The following is a 7,500-nucleotide window of genomic DNA, read 5'->3' as shown; positions in this document are numbered from 1 at the left end:
GATCTCTGAATATTTGCCAGGTTTGGGCCTGGTTAGTACTTTGATGAGAGACTGCCTAAGGAATACCACGGTGCTTTAAGCTTTTGGGCTTTCTTCCTACTTATATATGTACGGCGATAAGATTGGCTGATCTTTAAATAGCCCTCCTCTTTGCAGCAGACTTCGCTTACGGCCATACAACCTGGCTATGCCCGATCTCGTCTGATCTCGGAAGCTAAGCAGGTTTGGGCCTGGTTAGTACTTGGATGGGAGACCGCCTGGGAATACCAGGTGCTGTAAGCTTTTTTGGACATTTTCACTTAGTAATATAATAATTTTGCAAAAAATAGAGTCAATGCCCAATCTCTGAATATTTGCAGGTTTGGGCCTGGTTAGTACATGGATTGGGAGACTGCCCTGGGAACCAGGTGCTTTAATCTTTTGGAAAATATCACGAATTATATATAATTTCATTAAAAAAAAAAAAAAAAAAAAAAAAAAGAGTCAATGCCCCGATCTCTGAACTATTGCAGGTTTTGGCCTGGTTAGTACTTTGATGAGAGACTGCCCTAGGAATACCAGGTGCTTTAATCTTTCTGGAAAATTTCACGATTATGAATATATCTTTCATTAAAAAAAAAAAAAAAAAAAAACGTCCAATGCCCCGATCTCCTGATACCTTTGCACGGTTTAGGTCCGGTTACGTACTTGTACTGAGAGACTGCCCTAGGAATACCAGGAGGTGCTGTAAGCTTTTTTGGACATTTTTCACCTTAGTATATAATAATTTTGCCAAAAAAAATAGAGTCAATGCCCCGATCTCCTGAAATATTTGCCAGGTTTGGGCCTGGGTTAGGTACCTGGATGGGAGACTGCCTGGGAATACCCATGGGTGCTTTAATCTTTTTGGAAAAATTTCACGAATTATATAATAATCTTTCATTAAAAAAAAAAAAGAGTCAATGCCCGATCTCTGAATCTTAGCAGGTTTAGGTCTGGTTAGTACTTTGATGAGAAGACTGCCTAGGAATACAGGTGCTGTAAGCTTTTGGACATTTTTTCACTTAGTATATAATAATTTTGCCAAAAAATAGAGTCAATGCCCGATCTCTGAATATTTGCAGGTTTGGGGCCTGGTTAGTACATGGATGGGAGACTGCCTGGAATACCAGGTGCTTTAATCTTTTGGACAATTTCACGAATTGATATAATAATCTTTCATTAAAAAAAAAAAAAAAAAAAAAAGAGTCAATGCCCGATCTCTGAATACTTTGCAGGTTTGGGCCTGGTTAGTACTTTGATGAGAGCTGCCTAGGAAACCAGGTGCTTAAGCTTTTGGGCTTCTTTTCCTACTATATATAATGTACTTGGCCGATAAAGATTGGCTGAATCTTTTAAATAGCCCTCTCCTTAGCAGCAGACTTCGGCTTACGGCCATGACCAACCTGGCTATGCCCGATCTCGTCTGATCTCGGTAAGCTAAGCAGGTTTGGGCCTGGTTAGTACTTGGATGGGAGACCCCCTGGGAATACCAGGTGCTGTAAAGCTTTTGGACATTTTTCACTTAGTATATAATAATTTGCACAAAAAATAGAGTCAATGCCTCGATCTCTGAATATTTGCAAGGTTTGGGCCTGGTTAGTACATGGATGGGAGACTGCCTGGGAATACCAGGTGCTTTAATCTTTTTGGAAAATTTCACGAATTATATAATAATCTTTCATTAAAAAAAAAAAAAAAAAAAAAAAAAAAAGAGTCAATGCCCGATCTCTGAATCTTAGCAGGTTTAGGTCCGGTTAGTACTTTGATGAGAGACTGCCTAGGAATACCAGGTGCTGTAAGCTTTTTGGACATTTTTCACTTAGTATATAATAATTTTGCCAAAAAATAGAGTCAATGCCCGATCTCTGAATATTTGCAGGTTTGGGGCCTGGTTAGTACAATGGATGGGAGACTGCCTGGGAATACCTGGTGCTTTAATCTTTTTGGAAAATTTCCACGAATTATATAATAATCTTTCATTAAAAAAAAAAAAAGAGTCAATGCCCGCATCTCTGAATCTTAGCAGGTTTAGGTCTGGTTAGTACTTTGATGAGAGACTGCCTAGGAATACCAGGTGCTGTAAGCTTTTTGGACATTTTTCACTTAGTATATAATAATTTTGCCAAAAATAGAGTCAATGCCCCGATCTCTGAATATTGCAGGTTGGGCCTGGTTAGTACATGGATGGGAGACTGCTGGGAATACCAGGTGCTTTAATCTTTTGGAAAATTCACGAATTATATAATAATCTTTCATTAAAAAAAAAAAAAAAAAAAAAAAGAGTCAATGCCCGATCTCTGAATCTTAGCAGGTTTAGGTCTGGTTAGTACTTTGATGAGAGACTGGCCTAGGAATACCAGGTGCTTTAAGCTTTGGCTTTCTTTCCTACTTATATAATGTACTGCGATAAAGATTGGCTGATCTTTAAATAGCCCTCTCTTTGCAGCCAGACTTCGCTTACGGCCATACAACCTGGCTATGCCCGATCTCGTCTGATCTCGGAAGCTAAGCAGGTTTGGGCCTGGTTAGTACTTGGATGGGAGACCGCCTGGGAATACCAGGTGCTGTAAGCTTTTTGGACATTTTTCACTTAGTATATAATAATTTTGCCAAAAAATAGAGTCAATGCCAATCTCTGAATATTTGCAGGTTTGGCCTGGTTAGTACAATGGATGGGAGACTGCCTGGGGATACCAGGTGCTTTAATTCTTTTTGGAAAATTTCACGAATTATATAATAATCTTTCATTAAAAAAAAAAAAAAAAAAAAAAAAGAGTCAATGCCCGATCTCTGAATATTTGCAGGTTTGGGCCTGGTTAGTACTTTGATGAGAGACTGCCTAGGAATACCAGGTGCTTTAAGCTTTTGGGCTTTCTTTCCTACTTATATAATGTACTGGCGATAAGATTGGCTGCTCTTAAATAGCCCTCTCTTTGCAGCAGACTTCGCTTACGGCCATACAACCTGGCTATGCCCGATCTTGTCTGATCTCGGAAGCTAAGCAGGTTTGGGCCTGGTTAGTACTTGGATGGGAGACCGCCTGGGAATACCAGGTGCTGTAAGCTTTTGGACATTTTTTCACTTAGTATATAATAATTTTGCCAAAAATAGAGTCAATGCCCGATCTCTGAATATTTGCAGGTTTGGGCCTGGTTAGTACATGGATGGGAGACTGCCTGGGAATACCTGGTGCTTTAATCTTTTTGGAAAATTTCACGAATTATATAATAATCTTTCATTAAAAAAAAAAAGAGTCAATGCCCGATCTCTGAATCTTAGCAGGTTTAGGTCTGGTTAGTACTTTGATGAGAGACTGCCTAGGAATACCAGGTGCTGTAAGCTTTTTGGACATTTTTCACTTAGTTATACTAATAATTTTGCCAAAAAATAGAGTCAATGCCCGATCTCTGAATATTTGCAGGTTTGGGCCTGGTTAGTACATGGATGGGAGACTGCCTGGGAATACCAGGTGCTTTAATCTTTTTGGAAATTTCACGAATTATATAATAATCTTTCATTAAAAAAAAAAAAAAAAAAAAAAAGAGTCAATGCCCGATCTCTGAATCTTAGCAGGTTTAGGTCTGGTTAGTACTTTGATGAGAGACTGCCTAGGAATACCAGGTGCTGTAAGCTTTTTGGACATTTTTCACTTAGTATATAATAATTTTGCCAAAAAATAGAGTCAATGCCCGATCTCTGAATATTTGCAGGTTTGGGCCTGGTTAGTACTTTGATGAGAGACTGCCTAGGAATACCAGGTGCTTTAAGCTTTTGGGCTTTCTTTTCTACTTATATAATGTACTGGCGATAAGATTGGCTGCTCTTTAAATAGCCCTTCTCTTTGCAGCAGACTTCGCTTACGGCCATACCAACCTGGCTATGCCCGATCTCGTCCTGATCTCGGAAGCTAGCAGGTTTGGGCCTGGTTAGTACTTGGATGGGAGACCGCCTGGGAATACCAGGTGCTGGTAAGCTTTTTGGAAATTTTTCACTTAGTAATATAATAATTTTGGCCAAAAAATAGAGTCAATGCCCCGATCTCTGAATTTTAGCAGTTTGGGCCTGGTTAGTACATGGATGGAGACTGCCTGGGAATACCAGGTGCTTTAATCTTTTTGAAAAATTTCACAAATTATATAATAATCTTTCATTAAAAAAAAAAAAAAAAAAAAAAAAAAAGAGTCAATGCCGATCTCTGAATCTTAGCAGTTTAGGTCTGGTTAGTACTTTGATGAGAGACTGCCTAGGAATACCAAGGTGCTGTAAGCTTTTTTGGACATTTTTCACTTAGTATATAATAATTTTGCCAAATGAGTCAATGCCCAATCTCTGAATATTTGCAGGTTTGGGCCTGGTTAGTACATGGATGGGAGACTGCCTGGGGATACCAGGTGCTTTAATCTTTTTGGAAAATTTCACGAATTATATAATAATCTTTCATTAAAAAAAAAAAAAAAAAAAAAAAAGAGTCAATGCCCGATCTTCTGAATATTGCAGGTTTGGGCCTGGTTAGTACTTTGATGAGAGACTGCCTAGGGAATACCAGGTGCTTTAATCTTTTTGGAAAATTCACGAATTATATAATAATCTTTCATTAAAAAAAAAAAAAAAAAAAAAAAAAAGAGTCGATGCCCGATCTCTGAATTTAGCAGGTTTAGGTCTGATTAGTACTTTGATGAGAGACTGCCTAGGAATACCAGGTGCTTTAAGCTTTTGGGCTTTCTTTCCTACTTATATAATGTACTGGCGATAGATTGGCTGCTCTTTAATAGCCCTCTCTTTGCAGCAGACTTCGCTTACGGCCATACCAACCTGGCTATGCCCGATCTTGTCTGATCTCGGAAGCTAAGCAGGTTTGGGCCTGGTTAGTACTTGGATGGGAGACCGCCTGGGAATACCAGGTGCTGTAAGCTTTTTGGACATTTTTCACTTAGTATATAATAATTTTGCCAAAAAATAGAGTCAATGCCCAATCTCTGAATATTTGCAGGTTTGGGCCTGGTTAGTACATGGATGGGAGACTGCCTGGGGATACCAGGTGCTTTAATCTTTTTGGGAAAATTTCACGAATTATATAATAATCTTTCATTAAAAAAAAAAAAAAAAAAAAAAAAAAAAAGAGTCAATGCCCGATCTCTGAATATTTGCAGGTTTGGCCTGGTTTAGTACTTTGATGAGAGACTGCCTAGGAATACCAGGTGCTTTAAGCTTTTGGGCTTTCTTCCTACTTATATAATGTACTGGCGATAAGATTGGCTGCTCTTTAAATAGCCCTCTCTTTGCAGCAGACTTCGCTTTACGGCCATACCAACCTGGCTATGCCCGATCTTGTCTGATCTCGGAAGCTAAGCAGGTTTGGGCCTGTTAGTACTTGGATGGGAGACCGCTGGGAATACCAGGTGCTGTAAGCTTTTTGGACATTTTTCACTTAAGTATATAATAATTTTGCCAAAAATAGAGTCAATGCCCGATCTCTGGAATATTTGCAGGTTTGGGCCTGGTTAAGTACATGGATGGGAGACTGCCTGGGAATACCTGGTGCTTTAATCTTTTTGGAAATTTCACGAATTATATAATAATCTTTCATTAAAAAAAAAAAGAGTCAATGCCCGATCTCTGAATCTTAGCAGGTTTAGGTCTGGTTAGTACTTTGATGAGAGACTGCCTAGGAATACCAGGTTGCTGTAAGCTTTTTGGACATTTTTTCACTTAGTATATAATAATTTTGCCAAAAATAGAGTCAATGCCCGATCTCTGAATATTTGCAGGTTTGGGCCTGGTTAGTACATGGATGGGAGACTGCCTGGGAATACCAGGTGCTTTAATCTTTTTGGAAAATTTCACGAATTATATAATAATCTTTCATTAAAAAAAAAAAAAAAAAAAAAAGAGTCAAATGCCCGATCTCTGAATCTTAGCAGGTTTTAGGTCTGGTTAGTACTTTGATGAGAGACTGCCTAGGAATACCAGGTGCTGTAAGGCTTTTTGGACATTTTTCACTTAGTATATAATAATTTTTGCCAAAAAATAGAGTCAATGCCCGATCTCTGAATATTTGCAGGTTTGGGCCTGGTTAGTACTTTGATGAAGAGACCTGCCTAGGAATACCAGGTGCTTTAAGCTTTTGGGCTTTCTTCCTACTTATATAATGTACTGGCGATAAGATTGGCTGCTCTTTAAATAGCCCTCTCTTTGCAGCAGACTTCGCTTACGGCCATACCAACCTGGCTATGCCCGATCTCGTCTGATCTCGGAAGCTAAGCAGGTTGGGCCTGGTTAGTACTGGATGGGAGACCGCCTGGGAATACCAGGTGCTGTAAGCTTTTTGGAATTTTTCACTAGTATATAATAATTTTGCCAAAAAATAGAAGTCAATGCCCGATCTCTGAATTTTTAGCAGGTTTGGGCCTGGTTAGTACATGGATGGGAGACTGCCTGGGAATACCAGGTGCTTTAATCTTTTGAAAAATTTCACAAATTATATAATAATCTTTCATTAAAAAAAAAAAAAAAAAAAAAAAAAAAAAAAAAGAGTCAATGCCCGATCTCTGAATCTTAGCAGGTTTAGGTCTGGTTAGTACTTTGATGAGAGACTGCCTAGGAATACCAGGTGCTGTAAGCTTTTGGACATTTTTCACTTAGTATATAATAATTTTGCCAAAAAATAGAGTCAATGCCCAATCTCTGAATATTTGCAGGTTTGGGGCCTGGTTAGTACATGGATGGGAGACTGCCTGGGGATACCAGGTGCTTAATCTTTTTGGAAAATTTCACGAATTATATAATAATCTTTCATTAAAAAAAAAAAAAAAAAAAAAAAAAGAGTCAATGCCCGATCTCTGAATATTTGCAGGTTTGGGCCTGGTTAGTACTTTGATGAGAGACTGCCTAGGAATACCAGGTGCTTTATCTTTTTGGAAAATTCACGAATTATATAATAATCTTTCATTAAAAAAAAAAAAAAAAAAAAAAAAGAGTCGATGCCCGATCTCTGAATCTTAGCAGGTTTAGGTCTGATTAGTACTTTGATGAGAGACTGCCTAGGAATACCAGGTGCTTTAAGCTTTTGGGCTTTCTTTCCTACTTATATAATGTACTGGCGATAAGATTGGCTGCTCTTTAAATAGCCCTCTCTTTGCAGCAGACTTCGCTTACCGGCCATACCAACCTGGCTATGCCCGATCTTGTCTGATCTCGGAAGCTAAGCAGGTTTGGGCCTGGTTAGTACTTGGATGGGAGACCGCCTGGGAATACCAGGTGCTGTAGCTTTTTGGACATTTTTCACTTAGTATATAATAATTTTGCCAAAAAATAGAGTCAATGCCCGATCTCTGAATATTTGCAGGTTTTGGGCCTGGTTAGTACATGGATGGGAGACTGCCTGGGAATACCAGGTGCTTTAATCTTTTTGGAAAATTTCACGAATTATATAATAATCTTTCATTAAAAAAAAAAAAAAAAGAGTCAATGCCCGATCTC

General features: G+C 38.7%; 5 non-coding genes and 4 pseudogenes across 5 annotated transcripts; all 9 read left to right on the top strand.

Moving 5' to 3' along the window:
- The first annotated feature begins 164 nt into the window (after nucleotides 1-164).
- Nucleotides 165-282, top strand: LOC113087189 (5S ribosomal RNA). Its single transcript, XR_003285287.1, has one exon. It is a non-coding gene; the product is annotated as a 5S ribosomal RNA (ribosomal RNA).
- Nucleotides 283-1,405: 1,123 nt separating this feature from the next.
- Nucleotides 1,406-1,526, top strand: LOC113087207 (uncharacterized; annotated as a pseudogene).
- Nucleotides 1,527-2,476: 950 nt separating this feature from the next.
- LOC113087187 (5S ribosomal RNA) lies at nucleotides 2,477-2,594 on the top strand. The gene has a single exon (XR_003285286.1). It is a non-coding gene; the product is annotated as a 5S ribosomal RNA (ribosomal RNA).
- A 374-nt stretch (nucleotides 2,595-2,968) lies between these two features.
- LOC113087195 (5S ribosomal RNA) lies at nucleotides 2,969-3,086 on the top strand. The gene has a single exon (XR_003285293.1). It is a non-coding gene; the product is annotated as a 5S ribosomal RNA (ribosomal RNA).
- A 790-nt stretch (nucleotides 3,087-3,876) lies between these two features.
- LOC113087203 (uncharacterized) lies at nucleotides 3,877-3,996 on the top strand (annotated as a pseudogene).
- An 819-nt stretch (nucleotides 3,997-4,815) lies between these two features.
- LOC113087178 (5S ribosomal RNA) lies at nucleotides 4,816-4,934 on the top strand. The gene has a single exon (XR_003285277.1). It is a non-coding gene; the product is annotated as a 5S ribosomal RNA (ribosomal RNA).
- Nucleotides 4,935-5,315: 381 nt separating this feature from the next.
- LOC113087211 (uncharacterized) lies at nucleotides 5,316-5,432 on the top strand (annotated as a pseudogene).
- A 795-nt stretch (nucleotides 5,433-6,227) lies between these two features.
- LOC113087192 (5S ribosomal RNA) lies at nucleotides 6,228-6,344 on the top strand. Its single transcript, XR_003285290.1, has one exon. It is a non-coding gene; the product is annotated as a 5S ribosomal RNA (ribosomal RNA).
- Nucleotides 6,345-7,170: 826 nt separating this feature from the next.
- On the top strand, nucleotides 7,171-7,290 carry LOC113087206 (uncharacterized; annotated as a pseudogene).
- The last annotated feature ends 210 nt before the right edge of the window (nucleotides 7,291-7,500 follow it).

This window comes from Carassius auratus, unplaced genomic scaffold (genome assembly GCF_003368295.1).
Source record: "Carassius auratus strain Wakin unplaced genomic scaffold, ASM336829v1 scaf_tig00044613, whole genome shotgun sequence".
Taxonomy (NCBI): domain Eukaryota; kingdom Metazoa; phylum Chordata; class Actinopteri; order Cypriniformes; family Cyprinidae; genus Carassius; species Carassius auratus.
Note: the sequence above shows the minus strand (reverse complement) of the source record. Positions and strands in the feature narration are given on the sequence as shown.